General features: G+C 38.9%; 1 protein-coding gene and 1 pseudogene across 1 annotated transcript in view; one reads left to right on the top strand and one right to left on the bottom strand.

Annotated features, from left to right (window-relative positions):
* The window catches only part of OR9Q1 (olfactory receptor family 9 subfamily Q member 1), a 152,861-nt gene that overhangs the window by 93,867 nt on the left and 40,384 nt on the right, over nt 1-18,610 (bottom strand). The gene's annotated exons all lie outside the window — the stretch shown is intronic.
* LOC104004352 (tRNA (guanine(10)-N2)-methyltransferase homolog) lies at nt 14,529-15,348 on the top strand (annotated as a pseudogene).

Here is an 18,610-nt window from a genome sequence, read left to right as displayed (position 1 = left end):
GGCAAGGGGAGGGAGAGCATTAGGACAAATAGCTAATGCATGCTGGGCTTAAAATCTAGATGACGAGTTGATGGGTGCAGCAAACCACCATGGCACATGTATACCTATGTAACAAACCTGCACGTTCTGCACATGTATCCCAGAACTTAAAGTAAGATAAAAATTAATTAAGAAGAATATCCTTCATTTCATTTAACAAAATATACTTAGAGCTTATTAAATACCTCTATGATGAGAAAGTAGTGCTTCCATTTTAAAATATAATAGTTTACTACAATCATCTGAATGAATCTCACTAACATAACATTGAGTGAGAGGAATTAGACACAAATGACTTCATACTGTATGATTCCAGGTATATAAAGGAAAAAAAGCAAGTAAACTAATCAATGCTATTAGTATTGGGGGAATAATCAGTGGAAGGGTGCACAAGAGAGGTTTCAGAGATTGATGATGTATTGAGTCTTCATTTAGATGCATTAAATTTGTAAAAATTCATATAGATATGAATTTTTCTGAATGTTATACTTCAAAAATGACATTTTTTATTTTTCTTGTCTGATAGTCTTTATTTTCAATTGATTAACAATAATTTATATATTATATATTTCTGGAGTACAATGTGGTGTTTTGATACATGTTTATGCTGCAGAATTATTAAACCAATCTAATGAACGAATTCATTCCCTCACATATTTTTCATCTTTGTGGTGAAATTTAAAATCTATTGTTAAAGCAATTTTGAAATCTATAATGCATTATTATTCATTATAGTCACCATTCTGTGCAATAGGTCACTAAATCTTATTCCTCCTAACTGAAATTTTGTACTCTTAAATCAATATCTCCCTTTTCCCCATTTACTCCCTTCTCCCAGCCTCTGATAATCACTATTCTACTCTCTATTTCTATGAATTTTACCTTTTTAGATTCCACATACAAATGTGGTATTTTTGTTTCTGTGCCTAGCTTATTTCACTTAGCATAAACGTCCTCAAGTTTCACTCATGTCGTCACAAATTTTAAATTATTTTTCTTTTTTAGGGCTGTATAGTATTCCATTGTATATATGTACCATATTTTCTTTATCCATTTATTTGATGATGGACACTTAGGTTGTTTCCATATCTGAGCTATTGTGAAGAATGATTCAATGAACATGGGATGGTAGATTTTTTTTTAAGATACTGATTTCAATTCCTTTGGTTATATATCCAGAAATGAGATTACTGGATTACATAGCAATTCTATTCTTCATTTTCTGAGAAACTTCTGATACTGTTTTCCATAATGGCTGTATTCATTTACGTTACCACCAACAGTGCACAAGGGGTCCCTTTCTCCAAACCCTCACCAAAACTCATCTTTTATCTTTTTAATATCTTTTCTAACAGGTGCGAGGTGATATTCCATTGTGGTTTCACTTTTTATTTACCTAATGATTAGCGATGATGAATATTTTTTCACATTTCTGTTGGTCATTTGTATGTCTTCTTTTGAGAAATGTATATTTCGGCCCTTTGTCCATGTTTTAATTGGGTTATTTGGTTTTTTGCTATTGAGTTGAGTTCCTTATGTTTTTGGATATTATCTAGCCCTTGATATGATGTATGATTTGCAAATATTTTCTCCCAGTCTGTGTGTTGTCTGTCTGCCAAGGCATTAGTGTGCATGATTCCTCCTGAAGCTCTTGGTAAATTGTTTCAGTAGCAGGTTCAAGACCAAACAGAGCTGTAGCCAAGCAAGTCTGCAACCTGGGTGTTGGTCTCCACTCAGACCATCCTAGGATCCACCAGGGCTTTATAACCTCCTACCTAAATTCCAAGGCTCCCACAGAAACACTTTTGCCTGTGGATGGGTGCGGGGTTCTTGTTATTGTGGGGGATACATGTGTTTGACCATCTATTCTTCCATCTTACTGATGTCATCCCAATGTCAATGACATTTTTAAAAATATTATGGTCTATAGTAAAGAGCCCATTGAAGATTATTAGTTTTATATTTATCAAACATAAAATCCAAATTTGAGGGAGAGTGCACATAATTTTTTTAAAAAGAATAAAAATAATACTACGTGATTTCACTTATATAAGATATCCAAAGTAGTCAAATTTATAGAAGCATAGAATAGAAAGGTATTTGCCCAGGTTTTGGGGGAGAGGAAATAAGGAGTTTTTGCTCAACGGGCGTAAAGTTTCAGAAACAAGATGAATAACTTATAGAAGTCTGCTGTACAAGAGAGTGCCTACAACTTAAAATATGATACTGGATATTTAAAATTTTGTTAAAAGAGTAGATTTTATGTTAAAGATTTTTACCATCAAAAAACAAAAAACTCTCACCAAGAGACAAAAGGAACTTTTGGAGATGATTAATACATTGATTGCCTTGATTGTGGTGATGGTCTCACAGGTATGTATATGTCAAACTCATCATATACATTAAATAGTTTTTATTGTCTATTAATTATACCTCAACAAAGCTGTTTTCAGAAATAAGGCCATATAGAAAAATGTGTTATTCTGAAAAATTCTAACACAATATTAGAAGCAGGTGACTAAGAAACTGATTAAATAATTAAATTATAATTATGCTTAATAATCAGAGAATCAATACAAGGTGATTTGCTTTAACGTACATGGACTTATGTTGTTTTATTTTTGAAAATAGTTTTTAGGGTTTTCTAAGTATAGAATCATATCATCAGTGAAGAGAGATAGTTTTACTTCTTCTTTTCCTGTTTGGATGCCTTTTACCTCTTTCTCTTGCCTGATTGCTCTGGCTAGGAATTCCAGTGCTGTGTTGAATAGGAATGGTGACAGTGGGCATCCTTATCTTGTTCCAGTTCTCAAGGGGAATGGTTCCAGCTTTTTCCCATTCAGTGTGATGTTGGCTGTGGGTTTGTTAAAGATGGCTCTTATTATTTTGAGGTATGTTCCTTTGATGCCTAGTCTGTCGAGGGTTTCTATCATGAAAGGATGTTGCATTTTATAGAAAGCTTTTTCTGCATCTATTGAGATGATCATATGATTTTTGCCTTTCATTCTGTTTATGTGATGAATCACATTTATTGATTTGTGTATGTTGAACCAGCCTTGCAATCCAGGAATAAAGCCTACTTGATCATGGTGTATTAACTTTTTGATGTGCTGCTGAATTCAGTTTGCTAGTATTTGCTTGAGGATTTATGCATGCATATTCATAGGGGATACTGGCCTGAAGTTTTCTTTTTCCCTTTAGTCTCTGTCAGATTTTGATATTAGGCTGATGCCAGCTTCATATAATCAGTTATGGAGGAGTCCCTCCTCCTCAATTTTTTAGAATAGCTTCAGCAGGATTGGTACCAGTTCTTTGCACATCTAAAGATGTACAAATGCTAATAGGACTGATAAACTATTTTAACAATGTTTCAAGATACAAAATGGATATATAAAAATCAGTAGCATGTCTAATAATATCCAGGCTAGGAGTCAAATTAAGAACAAAATCCCATTTATAATAACCACAAAGAAAAGGAAATACCAAGGAATACCGCTAATAAAGGAGGTGAAAGAGCTCTACAAATAGAACTACAAAACACTCCTGAAAGAAATTATAGATGACACAAATAAATGGAAAAACATTCTATGCTCATTGATTGGGAGAATCAATATCATTAAAGTGGCCATACAGCCCAAAGCGATCTACAGATTCAATGCTATTCTTATCAAACTATCAACATCATTCTTCACAGAATTAGAAAAACCTATTCTAAAATTCATATGGAAGAAAAAAAGAGACCAAATGGTCAAAGCAATCATATGTAAAATGAAAAAAGCTGGAGACATAACACTACCCAACTTCAAACTATGCCATTAGGCTATAGTAACCAAAACAGCATGGTACTGGTACAAAACCAGACACATAGACCAGTGGAACAGAATAGTGAACCCAGAAGTAAATCCACACACCTACAACCATGTGATCTTCAACAAAGTCGACAGAAACAAGCAATGAGGAAAAGATTCCCTGTTCGATAAATGGTGCTGGGATAACTGGCTAGCCACATGCAGAAGAATGAAACTGGACCCTTACCTTTCAGCATATACAAAATTAACTCAAGATGGATTAAAGACTTAAATGTAAGACCTTAAATTTAAGAAAAAAAATCTAGAAGAGAACCTAGGAAATACCCTCTGGACATTGGCCTTGGGAAAGAATTTATGACTCAGTCCTCAAAACAACTGCAATTAAACCAAAAATTGACAAGTGGGACCTAATTAAATGAAAGAGCTTCTGCGCAGCAAAAGAAACTATCTACACAGTAAACAGACAATCTACAGAATGGGAGAAACACTCACAAATATACATCGACAAAGGGCTAATATTTAGAATTTATAAGGAACAGAAATCAACAAGCAGAAAACAAATAACCCCATTAAAAAATGGTCAAAGGCAAAAACAAGCAATGGGGAAAGGATTCCCTATTTAATAAATGGTGCTGGGAAAACTGGCTAGCCATATGCAGAAAACTGAAACTGGATCCCTTCCTTACACCATATACAAAAATTAAAGATGGATTAAAGACTTAAATGTAAGACTTAACTCCATAAAAACTCTAGAAGAAAACCTAGGCGATACCATTCAGGACATAAGCATGGGCAAAGGCTTCATGACTAAAACACCAAAAGCAATGGCAACAAAAGCCAAAATAGACAAATGGGATCTAATTAAACTAAAGAGCTTCTGCATAGCAAAAGAAACTATCATTACACTCTGGGGACTGTTGTGGGGTGGGGGAAGTGGGGAGGGATAGCTTTAGGAGATATACCTAATGCTAAATGACGAGTTAATGGGTGCAGCACACCAGCATGGCACATGTACACATATATAACTAACCTGCACATTGTGCACATATACCCTAAAACTTAAAGTATAATAATAATAAAATTAAAAAAAAAGAAGACCTAACTTTTTATTATTATTATTATTATACTTTAAGTTTTAGGGTACATGTGCACAATGTGCAGGTTAGTTACATATGCATAAATGTGCCATGCTGGTGTGCTGCACCCATTAACTCGTCATTTAGCATTAGGTATATCTCCTAAAGCTATCCCTCCCCCCTCCCCCCACCCCACAACAGGCCCCAGAGTGTGATGATCCCCTTCCTGTGTCCATGTGTTCTCATTGTTCAATTCCCATCTGTGAGTGAGAACATGAGGTATTTGTTTTTTTGTCCTTGCGATAGTTTACTGAGGATGATGATTTCCAATTTCATCCATGTCCCTACAAAGGACATGAACTCATCATTTTTTATGGCTGCATAGTATTCCATGGTGTATATGTGCCTCATTTTCTTAATCCAGTCTATCATTGTTGGACATTTGGGTTGGCTCCAAGTCTTTGCTATTGTAAATAGTGCCACAATAAACATACGTGTGCATGTGTCTTTATAGCAGCATGACTTATAGTCCTTTGGGTATATTCCCAGTAATGGGATGGCTGGGTCAAATGCTATTTCTAGTTCTAGATCCCTGAGGAATCACCACACTGACTTCTGCAATGGTTGAACTAGTTTACAGTCCCACCAACAGTGTAAAAGTGTTCCTATTTCTCCACATCCTCTCCAGCACCTGTTGTTTCCTGACTTTTTAAGATTGCCATTCTAACTGGTGTGAGATGGTATCTCATTGTGGTTTTGATTTGCATTTCTCTGATGGCCAGTGATGATGAGCATTTTTTCATGTGTCTTTTGGCTGCACAAATGAAGAAGACCTAACTTAACAATACAAAATGTTTCTTAAAAATGCCCTGATCATTTTATCTGACAGAAAGGTCAATTTAAGTCAACACTGTAACTAATATCTTAAGAAAGCCAATGTAAATGTTGACTACATTAATAGCATATTATTTAGGTCAATAAAGTCAACAAAAGTTAAAAAAAAAAAAAAGAAACTATCATCAGAGTGAACAGGCAACCTACAGAATGGGAAAAAAATCTTTGCAATCTACCCATCTGACAAAGGGCTAATATCCAGAATCTACAAAGAACTTAGGCAAATTTACAAGAAAAAAACAAACAACCCCATCAAAAAGTAGGCAAAGGATATGAACAGACACTGCTCAAAAGAAGACATTTATGCAGCCAACAAACATATGAAAACAAGCTCATCATCACTGGTCATTAGAGAAATGCAAATCAAAACCACAATGAGATAACATCTCACACCAGTTAGAATGGTGATCATTAAAAACTCAAGGAACAACAGATGCTGGAGAGGACATGGAGAAATAGGAACACTTTTACACTGCTGGTGGGAGTGTAAATTAGTTCAATCACTGTGGAAGACAGTGTGGCGATTCCTCAAGGATCTAGAAGTAGAAATACCATTTGACCCAGCAATCCCATTACTGAGTATATACCCAAAGGATGATAAATCATGCTACTATAAAGACACATGCACATGTATGTTAATTGCAGCACTATTCACAATAGCAAAGACTTGGAACCAACCCAAATGTCTTTCAGTGATAGACTGGATTAAGAAAATGTGGCACATATACACCATGGAATACTATGCAGCCACAAAAAAGGATGAGTTCATGTCCTTTGTAGGGACATGGATGCAGCTGGAAACCATCATTCTAAGCAAACTATCACAAGGACAGAAAACCAAACACCACATGTTCTCATTCATAGGTGGGAGATGAACAACGAGAACACATGGACACAGGACGGGGAACATCACACACCGGGTCCTGTCGGGGGGTGGGGGACAAGGGAAGGGATAGCATTAGGAGAAATACCTAATGTAAATGACAAGTTGATGGGTGCAGCAAACCAACATGGCACATGTATACCTATGTGACAAACCTGCAGGTGGTGCACGTGTACCCGAACTTAAAGTATAATTTTAAAAAATGGTCAAAGGACATAAGGAGACATTTCTCAGATGGATACATACGAGCAGTCAACAAACGTATGGAAAAATGCTAATCATCACTAATCATCAGAGAAATGCAAATCAAAAACCTCAATGTGATACCATCACACACCAGTCAGAATAGTTATTATTAAAAAGTCAAAAAACAACAAATGCCGGTGAGGCTGTGGAAAAAGGGAATGCTTATATGCGTTGGTGGAAATGTAAATTAGTTCAGCCACAGTGGAAAGCAGTTTGGAGATTTCTTAAGGAACTAAAAATAGAACTACCATTCAAGCCAGCAATCCCACTATAAGGTATCTACCCAAAAGAATATAAATTGTCCTACCAAAAAGACACATACACTCATAAGTTCATTACAGCACTATGCACGATACAAAGACAGGAAATCAATGTGGGTGCCCATCAACAGTGAAGTGGATTTTTTTAATGTGGTACATATGCACCATGGAATCCTATGCAGCCCTAAGAAAGAATAAAATCATGTCCCTTGCCGCAACATGGATGCAGCAGGCAGCCATGATCCTAAGCAAATTAACACAGGAACAAAAAACTGAATACCACATATTCTCATGCATAAATGGGAGCTAAACACTGAGCACACATGGACATAAACAATGGAACAATAGACACTGCAGACTACTAGTGGTGGAAGGGAGGAGAGGGTGTGGGTTGAAAAACTACCTATTGGGTGCTATGCTCACTACCTGGGTGCAATATACCCAGGTAACAAGCCTGCACATGTACCCCCGTATCTAAAATAAAAGTTGACATTTTAGAAAAAGAAAATCGTTTTTGTAGAACTAGGTATTTATTACTCTTTGCTGTGTAACTTAAAACTTAAAAAACAGTGGGTTTAACCAACAACCATTCACTTAACTCACTATTCTACAAGTCAGCAGTTTGTGTTGGCTCAGCTGGGCAGTTCTGGTCTGAGTGGGACTTGGCTGATATTGGTTGGATATGCTCATTTGCCTGTAGTTCTCTGCCAGGTATGAGCCTGAATTGTCAATATGTATGAGCCTGAATGGTCAATAATGACTTCATCTGGTACAACTGAGGCAACTGGGGCGCCTTTTCTCATGGTTTCCTGTTCTCCAGTAAGCTATCCAGGCTCATTCACATGGCATTCTCATGATTCCAAAAATGCAAAAACAGCAGGCTCAAAGCCTTTTGAGGCCTAGAGCTACAACTGGCATGACATCACTTCCACCACACTCTATCAAAGTAAGTCATGAGACCATACAGTTTCAAGAAATGGAGAGATAAATTCAGTCTTTCGATGAGAGTTGCTTCGAGGTATTGTGGCCACTTTTGCAATCTCCTACAAACTATTTTAGAGCTCTACCAATATAAAAATTCAATTTACTGATTAATGAATACTCTAAAAAGTATATAATTTTAATTTATTTTAGAACGCTTTTCATTCACTCACTACTTGGATAATAATGGATCTCCTCAAGCCATTCCATAACTCCTTCAGGAGCCCAAGGAATCTTTTTGCAAAGCCCTAAAATTGAGAGAAATGACACCAGCAAGATAAAAAAAAAAAAAGACTCAGAACTCAGAGTACAACTGAGTGATGGTTGCGGTGGTACACCAAAGCAAAGATCCTTGACTTCCTTCTGCTGTAGTCTCTAGGGCCTTCCTGATGTAGGACCTACCCTGCATCTTCAACCTCTGTGAAGCTGAACTTTTCACATGCATTGACATAGAATAAACACCCTTTACTTGAGTTCCTTGGGAAGTCTTTCCTCGAGTTCTCTATCACAAAACAGTCAAATGGTCTACAAGGATCAGTGCTGTCTCCTGGAAGAAGAAATGGGATTGAGTTAAAAGAATTCTGTTTCTGTCCTTGCTTCAACACTTGTAAGGCGAATGTCTTTGCCAAGTCTTTTCCAATTCTGAGATTCTCAGAGTCTGTCATCTTTGTGGAAGACTCCAGTTATGAGCCAACAGGTGGATTTTAACCAGGAACAATGCTCCATATCAGCTCCATTCGATGTTTTCAAAGAGAGGAGATGCTCAAGAGAAAATACCAATGATGGGTCTTCTAGAGGGCAACCATTTACTTTCTCGTTGAGATATGCCTAGGACATCCTCACAATAACTACTGTAGAAGAATAATACCTTGTCCACAGTTCTAGAGGTAATATTCTATTTCCAATCTCAGAGAGCAAGCAATAGTGAACCTACAACTGAAAAGAATCTCATCTCTATGAATGGGTTTATGAACTTCACTGATTACCCAGAGTTGGAAATGCCCTTGTTCTTAGTGTTTCTCAGTTGCTTCCTGGCCATTATTTTGAGAAATATGGAATGGGTCATTCTGACCCAAGTGAATGTGCATCTCTTCACCCTATATACTTCTTCCTAACAAATGTCACCCTTTGGGATACCTCAGTCATCATGCCTCAGATCCTGGCCATTCTGGCCACAGGCAAGACAACCATTTCCTATGGCCGCTAATAAAAGCAATGAGGTCCTTTTTCTTCATTTGTGTAGGAACTTAGTGTTTCCTGCCAACAGCAATGACCATAAGCAGCCCACTGCCCCACACTACAAGCCATGAACTTCAAGACATGTTGGGGTTTTTTTTTTTGGTGGGGATTTGTTGTTGTCATCGTTGTTGTTTTTCTTTTTCAGAGTCTCATTCCATCACCCAGGCTGGAGTGCAGTGGCACGATCTCAGCTCACTGCAACCTCCACCTCCTGGGTTCAAGCAATTCTCGTTTCTCATGCCTCAGCCACCCAGGTAGCTGGAATTACAGGCATGCACCACCATGCCTGGCTAATTTTTGTATTTTCAGTAAAGATGAGGTTTTGCCATGTTGACCAGGCTGATCTCAAACTCCTGGCCTCAAATGATCTGCCCACCTCAGCCTCCTAAAGTCCTGGGATTACAGGCATGAGCCACCATGCCTGGCTGACATGCTGGGTTTTGATGGTGAACGTGGTGAATGCCTACACCTGAGGACTATCAGGAGCCACTTTCAACACCATCTGCACATTTGCCCGCTTCTTCTGTGATGACAATTAGATCAAATTCTGTCACATCTTGCCCCTGCTGAAGCTCATTTGAAATACTTCAGGAAACAGCAAGATAATTATTGTGATCTTTGACAACTTTTATGATTATAGCTGGCACTAGGGTCATCCTGATCTCTTACCTGCTAATCATCAGGGCTTTGAGGATGAAATCATCGAGTGGCAAAGCCAAGATTTTATCCATCCACTTGTGCCTCCCACCTAACTGCTATGACCTTAGTTTGGGATCCCCATCTTCAGACATGTGAAGTATCTCAGATAAATCACTGACAGAAGACAAGTTGGCATCATGACTTGCACCATCTTTATTCCTATGCTAGAACTTTTGATCCAAAGTCTAAAGAAGGATATACAAGTTGCCTTCAAAAAGGCCATAGGTAACTTCTGGGTTTTTGAGAGGCTGTAACTCTAGCTGAAACTTCTTGACCAGTCTCCTCTTAAAGTCCTTAAGCTATTGAAGGAGGAGCAGGATGTGACTTCCCCAGTAGCTCCTTGACAAACTTGCAAGATCAGTTGTTTCCCATTTGTGAACATCCTGCTTCTCCACCTGATTCATGTCTGCCTTTTTTAATCTATTCTCTATCCCAAGCCTCTCAGAACCTTCCTGGAACCTGTTTTCCAAGAGTTATAGAAATCTCAACATTGGAAGTGACTTTTAAAGTCATCTTGTCCACCCTACTCCACCACTCCTCTCCAAGTCCAAACATCCTTACCTAATGTTTCCAGAACTACTGTTTTTCCCTTCCCATCTCTTCTCTTGTCAGAACTGTCATTCTCTTTATCCTGAAAATTTTCACTAAGTGTTAAATGGGGAAGATTTCAATTATTTTATTTGCATAACTCAAGATTTGGGATCTGTAGGGATTCACATATATTCATTTATTCTATAGTGAAAAAGTCAGTTTAGTAAGCTAAAATTATAACATTTCCTAAAATTATTGTTTCGTTGATTTTAAAACTGTTCTTAGGCTAGGCATTGTGTCTCATGCCTGTAATCCCAGCACTTTGGGAGGCCAAGGGAGGAGAATCACTTGAGCCCAAGAGTTCAAGACCAGCCTTGGCAATAAAGTGAGACCTCGTCTCTATAAAAAAGAAATAATAATAATTAAAAACTGTTCTAAAGTTATATATTGGGTAGGTATCTCAAAGTTCTGTCATTATCTCACCTTTAGAATATAAGCCAAAAGTCAGTGAGCCCATAAAAGAGATTTGAAGCAGAAGACACATTCTCCTGCTTGTCTTGAAGGAGTAAGCTGCCTTGTTGTGAGAGATGTGGCCACATGGCAAGGACCTAATGGTGGCTTCTAAGTCAGTCCCTGGCTGACAGCTAGCCAGGAAATGGGCACCACAGCTATGCAAACAGCAGGCAAATGAATTCAACCAACAACCTGAAAGAGTTTGGAGGAGGACCTTGAGCCTCAGATGAGATTGAAGCCCCACACAACAACTTGATTTCAGTCATGAAAGACCATGAGCAGATAACCTCTATGCTGACTCTTGACTCATGGAAATTATAAGATTTGTGTTGCTTTGAGCTGCTAAATGTAGTAATTTGTTATTCAGCAACAAAAAATTACTTGTAAACTAAAAGTTAGGTTTAAAGCAGAGGCCAAAAAGTTTTCTCCATAAAGGGCCAGAAAGTAAACATTTTAGGCTTTTCAGGCCAAATGATCTTTCTCACAGGTACTCATGTCTGCCATTCTAGTGAGAAAGCAGCCATGGGGCAATACATAAACAAACAAGTGTGACTGTATTGCAATAGACTTATAACAGGCAGCAGGCTAGATTTGTACTATGGGTCATAGATTGTTGATCCCTGAGTTAATGCATATCCAGTACTTGGTACAGAGGTTGGCACATAGTAAGTGATGATTCCTTTAGTAATCATAATTATTAAAAGAAGAGACTGGATCACACTGATTCTGGCCCATAATCATTGGATGCAATTACCTGCATCCCATGCCATCACTTGTCTTAGCCTCTTTAGGCTGCTGTAACAAAATGCCATAAACTGGGTGGCTTTTAAACAACAGAAGTTTACTTCTAATAGTTCTGAAGTCTAGGAAGTCAAAGATCAAGGTGCTAGCAGATTCCATGTCTGGTGAAGGCCCACTTTCTTGTTCATAGGTGGCACCTTCTCGCTGTGCCTTCAAGTCAAAGAAAGGGACCAGCAGCTCCCTGAAGCCTCTTTCAGAAAGGAACTAATTCCATTCATCAAGGTTCTGCTATCATGACCTAAGCCCCTCCCAGTTTCCACCTCCTAACACCATCACGTTGGTGATCAGGTTTCAATGTATGGATTTGGGGGGCACAGCTGCCATGCACCCTAAACAGGTGTCTGCTGCTCATGGCAGCTCCTGAAGTTCTGTCTGCTTTAATAAAGTCTTCGCTAGAGAATAAAATCCCTAGGAATACAACTTACAAGGGACACAAAGGACCTCTTCAAGGAGAACTAAAAACCACTGCTCAAGGAAATGACAGAGGACACAAACAAATGGAAAAACATTCCATGCTCCGGGATAGGAGGAATCAATATCATGAAAATGGCCATACTGCCCAAGGTAATTTATAGATTCATTGCTACTCCCATCAAGCTACCATTGACTTTCTTCACAGAATTAGAAAAAAACTACTTTAAATTTCGTATGGAAGCAAAAAATATCCCGTAGAGCCAAGACAATCTTAAGCAAAAAGAACAAAGCCAGAGGCATCATGCTACCTGACTTCAAACTATACTACAAGGCTACAGTAACCAAAACAGCATGGTACTGGTACCAAAACAGATATACAGACCAAAGGAACAGAACAGAGGCCTCAGAAATAACACCACACATCTAAAACCATCTGATCTTTGACAAACCTGACAAAAACAAGAAATGGAGAAAGGATTCCCTATTAAATAAATAGTGTTGGGAAAACTGGTTAACCATATGCAGAAAACTGAAACTGGACCCCTTCCTTACACCTTATACAAAAATTAACTCAAGATGGATTAAAGACTTCAATGCAAAACCTAAAACCATAAAAATCCTAGAAGAAAACCTAGGCAATACCACTCAGGACATAGGCATGGGCAAAGACTTCATGACTAAAACACCGAAAGCAATTGTAACAAAAGCCAAAATTGACAAATGGGATCTAATTAAACTAAAGAACTTCTGCACGGCAAAGGAAAATATCATCAGAGTGAAAAGGCAAACTACAGAATGGGAGAAAATTGTCGCAATCTATCCATCCGACAAAAGTCTAATATCCAGAATCTACAAGGAACTTAAACAAATTTACAAGAAAAAGAAACAATTCCATCAAAAAGTGGGCAAAGGATATGAACACACTTCTCAAAAGAAGACATTTATATGGCCAGCAAACATATGAAAACAAGCTCATCATCACTGGTCATTAGAGAAATGCAAATCAAAACCACAATGAGATACCATCTCACACCAATTAGAATGGTAATCATTAAAAAGTCAGGAAACAACAGATGCTGGAGAGGAAGTGGAGAGTGTGGTGATTCCTCAAGGATCTAGAACTAGAAATACCATTTGACTCAACAATCCCATTACTGAGTATATACCCAAAGGATGATAAATCATTCTACTTTAAAGATACATGCACACATATGTTTATTGCAGCACTATTTATAATAGCAAAGACTATTGCAACACAATTTACAATAGCAAACCCAAATGCCCATCAATGATAGACTAGATAAAGAAAATGTGGCACATATACACCATAGACTACTATGTGGCCATAAAAAAGAATGAGTTCATGTCCTTTGCAAGGACATGGATGAAGCTGGAAGACATCATTCTCAGCAAACTAACACAGGAATAGAAAACCAAACACTGTATGTTCTCACTCATAAGTGGGTGTTGAACAATGAGAACACATGGACACAGGGAGGGGAACATCACACACCAGGGCCTGTAGGGGCATGGGGGGCAAGGGGAGGGATAGCATTAGGAGAAATACCTAATATATGAGGGGCTTAAAATCTAGATGACAGGTTGTTGGGTGCAGCAAACCACCATGGCACATGTACACCTATGTAACAAACCTGCATGTCCTGCACATGTATCCCAGAACTTAAAGTATAATAAAAAATAAAATAAAAATAAAGTCTTTGCTATCATTTTTTGGAGGTCAGTTCACCTGCAGACAGGAAACTTACAGAAAGTCGCCATTTTGGATTCTTAGCATTCTTTCTGAAGGTATTGCAAGAAATGTAACGAAACGGACAGTGTGTGCTAAGTTCTATTTGTACATTCATACTCTATGTATAAAATAAAGATTCACACATGTAATAAAACATTGACATAAGAAGAAAAAGTCAAATGAATAAAGCAGTTGGATTTCTGCCATTTAAATTCTGTAAATTTAAAGATGCCACAACATATATTCTATATTTTGGAGAATTACGGTTTGGACCCAAACTGCATCCCTAAGAATTCACATAATATTTATTTTAGTAGATAGATCACAGATGGACAGAGAGAGCTTATTGAGTCATACACTGTCAAAATGAGACACTTTATTGGAAATACAAGCATGGATGCCGGTTTGTCATTCATTGTGACTAATTATGTAAAAGAGAAAGTGATATTGATTTTGATCCATTTGCTGGAACAGGAGGCCTCCTGATAGCATCTGCTCATTTCAATGAATATGTATATGAGACAGGCATCAACTACAACACAGTTTATGGCTCAGGAAAGGCAGGTAAGAAAAACCAGAAATGGAGAGGACCAGATGAAAACATTAGGGCAAATCTTTGTCAGTATGGTTTAGAGAAGGTAATACTTTCTCTAATACATTTTGACAAATATGATTGACCATATTAAATGTCCTGGTTTCAGATACATCTAAACTTTCCTGGAGAATGGCACATATTTTAATGCAGTAATCACTGATCCTCCATATGGTATTAAAGCATCTACAAGAAGAATAGGTTCACAGAAGGAAATATCAAAGGGGATAGAAAAATGTCCAGGAAGCCACATTCCTGTTTCCTTGAGTTATCATCCGAGTAATATGCTTTTTGACCTGCTAAACTTTGCAGCTGAGACTCTCATGTTATTTGGAAGACTAATCTATTGGTTACCAGTATATACAGCAGAATACACTGAAGAGATGACAACCCCACACCCGTCTGAAGCTCATTAGCAACTGTAAGCAGAAGCTTTTCAGCCACACATCAAGGTGCTTGATTACAACAGAAAATGTGAAGAAATGTGAAAACCGGGACCAGCATTCACATCTGCTAAGTGATCATTTTCTGACATACTAAGGTCATAATTTCTTCCATGAGAAATATAGTAAAGGGGTAACAAAAAGTATTGCTAAAGAAGAAAAATCCAGCCAGAAATGAAAATTAAGATTTGACACTGAAGAAAGAATAATGATTTAATAGAATAGACATCTAGATGTGAATTTCATGTATGATCCAAAAATATATGGATACAAATACTATTTTAAAATGTGTTATATGAAAAAAATAAACACTACGAAGTAAATTGAGCAATTCTTTTAAAGTTGTCTTTGTTTTATAGATGTTTTTGTTGTATTATAAGTCTTTTGAACCTCATTTAATAAATATTTGTACTTTAAGTATTAATGGAGATTGACTCAAAACTGTTATATTTTTACAATTAACCTACAAGAAAAGTAATTTTTTTAACTTTTATTTTAAGTGCAATGGTACATGCGAAGTTTTGTTACATAGGTAAACTCATGTCATAAGGGTCTGTTGTACTGATTATTTCATCACCCAGGAATTAGACCCAGTACCCAATAGTTATCTTTTCTGCTTCTCTCCCTCCTCCTACCCTCCACCCTCAAAAAATTAATATTGTTGACATTTTAAACATCTCTGCCAGATATGTTATAAGCAAGTAATAATGGTTATGAATTTATTTATTAGATAGATTTGTCTAATTTTGTTTTGGATTGTAATTTATTTACATTGCCACTAGTGAATCTTACTAAAAATCTCTAAATAAATAAGTAAATAAATTTGGGTGGCATGCAAACATTCAGACCATAACACCACTCATATCTGGAGAAGTTTGTTCTCGTAGTATGTTGTTGTGAGGCTCATCCACAGCCCTTGGTCATTTCCCTCTTCTTATCCCAGTCCTTTTACGCCATTGGCCCTTTGCAGGGTAGATTTAATCAAAGGAATGCAAACTCTACTTCGCTAGGCTCTTTTCCCTAGGAGAAACACAAGTCTGGCTGGCTTCTTTATTTTTATTTTTTTTTAATGCTCTGTCTTCTTCCAGGCTGGAGTGCAGTGGCGTCATCTCTGCTCACTGCAACCTCTGCCTCCCAGATTCAAGCAATTCTCCTGCCTCAGCCTCTGAAGTAGCAGGGACTACAGGCATGCACCACCACGCCTGGCTAATTTTTGTATTTTTAGTAGAGATGGGGTTTTACCATGTTGGCCAGGCTGGTCTCAAACTCCTGGCCTCAAGTGATCTGCCTGCCTTGGCCTCCAAAAGTGCTGGGATTACAGGCGTGAGCCAACAGGCCCAGCCCCTGTCTGGCTTCTTGAAAAATTAAGTGTCTTAGGAAATACATATGCAGCCCATTTGGGAACAAGGCAAGGGCAGACCTTAGAGAGAGAAGAGTTTCTCTTCTCCCAATTGCTGCTGGATATAAAGCATCTTAGGCCCCTGGAAATAAAAGAAGTTCACTTCTCCTTGTTTGGATCAGAAAGTCTGTGGAGCTGAACTGAGGAAACCCTGTGATCCCTGCCTGACAAGATCAACCCATGACTTCTAGGCCAGCGTCAGCCATGAGACTAGGGACATCTGTGGGTAGCAGAAGGGAATGGGCTGGACTGGTTCTTTTACACAGAGGGAACTGGTTAGCATTCTTCTCTCAAGAGGCCCAGAGGACAAACAAAGTAACCTACTGTCCACCCAGATGGAATGTGAGGCAGGCACATCCTGTCTCTTAGCCCCTCGACTAACCCAGTGCCCAATCATCTATGGCTAGAGCTTGATAGTGAAGACACTGTGGCCATGGCTCAGTGCCTGTACAGGGCAAGAGATGACTCATGTGCTCTACTATCTGTGTTGAGTGGTTCAAGAGCCACCATGTCCACAGAATTTATGCCATTGAAGTCTGAAGTTCCAATGTTAGTGCTGCCTTTCTTTGTTAAATAGTAGGGTGGTCCTGGAGGAGCCTGTGGGAAACCAACCACATGGGACCAGTGAGTTCCAATTTGCATAAATTGATGTGCATGAGCATTGGGACCTCAAGGTAGGATGGGGGAGATTTTTGCTCAGACACCTAGGAGTGTGTGGGGTGGTGGGTGACACGGTGTACACGCCAGGACTACTTTTGAGCTTCTATTAGAGGGGGGAAAAGTATAATGTACATCTGAAGTGATTGTTTTCAAGAGTTTTAAGAGTCATACTGGAGCCGGGCATGGTGGTTCACACCTGTAATCCCAGCACTTTGGGAGGCCAAGGCGAGCAGATCACTTGAGGTCAGGAGTTCAAGACCAGCCTGGCCAACATGGTGAAACCCCCACCCATCACCGCTAAAAAAAAAAAATATATACAAAAAGTATGCAGGCATGGTGGCGTACACCTGTAGCCCCAGCTACTCGGGAGGCTGAGGCAGGAGAATAGTTTGAACCTGGGAGGTGGAGGTTGCAGTGAGCCGAGATGGCACCACTGCACTCCAGCCTGGGTGACAGAGCAAGATGCCATCTCAAATCAAAATAAAAATAATAATAAAAAAAAGAGTGATGCTGGGACACACAGCTCTGCTGCAAGGCCCAGCTAATAAAACAAGACCCAGAGTTTGGAGAGAGAGGTGTTTTGTTTTGTTTTGGTTTGGTTTGGTTTTGTTTTTTGTTGTTTGAGATAGGGTCTCACTCTGTCACACAGGCTGGAATGCAGTGGAGCCATCTTGACTCACTGCAGCCTCAACCTCCTGGGCTCAAGCGATCTCCCACCTCAGCTTCCCCCGTAGCTAGGACTACAGGCATGTACCACTGCACCCTAATTTTTTAGTTTTTCACAGAGACAAGATCTCACCATGTTGCCAAGGCTGGTCTCAAACTCCTGGGCTCAAGCAATTCTCCTGCTTCAGCCTCCCAAAGTGCTGGGATTATAAGCATGAGCCATGGCGCCCAGCCTGAGGAGAAAGTTTGTATAGCCCTTTCTTCAGGGGACGTAGCAGAGCCCAAATGCAGTGAGGACTGAAACTAAGAAAAGATCCTTCTCACATCTTGCGGATTTGGGTAGCCTTGTACTCAGGGCAAGGAACCAGTACTCAGGGCAAGAGAGCCACAATCCAAGCAGAACCAGCCTCCTCAGGTGTAGCTGAGAAAGAGAATATGCCTCCTTCCAGAGGTTTGCACACTGCAGGTGTGACAGGCAGAGAGGAAGGGGACAGTGAACTCATTCCATCCACGTATGAAACACCCACTGGGGCCTCCCAGACAGTTTAGAGGCTACGAGACTGGCCCTCAAGTCTGCTCTGAAGCTGGCAAGGACAATAGGGCCACGAATCCAGGGTGTTAACTTCAGGTGAGGCATGGAGTCTCCCATGTGTGAGGCATGGACTCACTTGAGTAACAGTCACAAAGCAAATCCCTGTGAGTGGACACCCCCAGG

Source organism: Pan troglodytes, chromosome 9, assembly GCF_028858775.2.
Source record: "Pan troglodytes isolate AG18354 chromosome 9, NHGRI_mPanTro3-v2.0_pri, whole genome shotgun sequence".
Lineage (NCBI taxonomy): Eukaryota > Metazoa > Chordata > Mammalia > Primates > Hominidae > Pan > Pan troglodytes.
The sequence above is the reverse complement of the archived record's forward strand: the minus strand, read 5'-3'. Positions and strand labels throughout refer to the sequence as shown.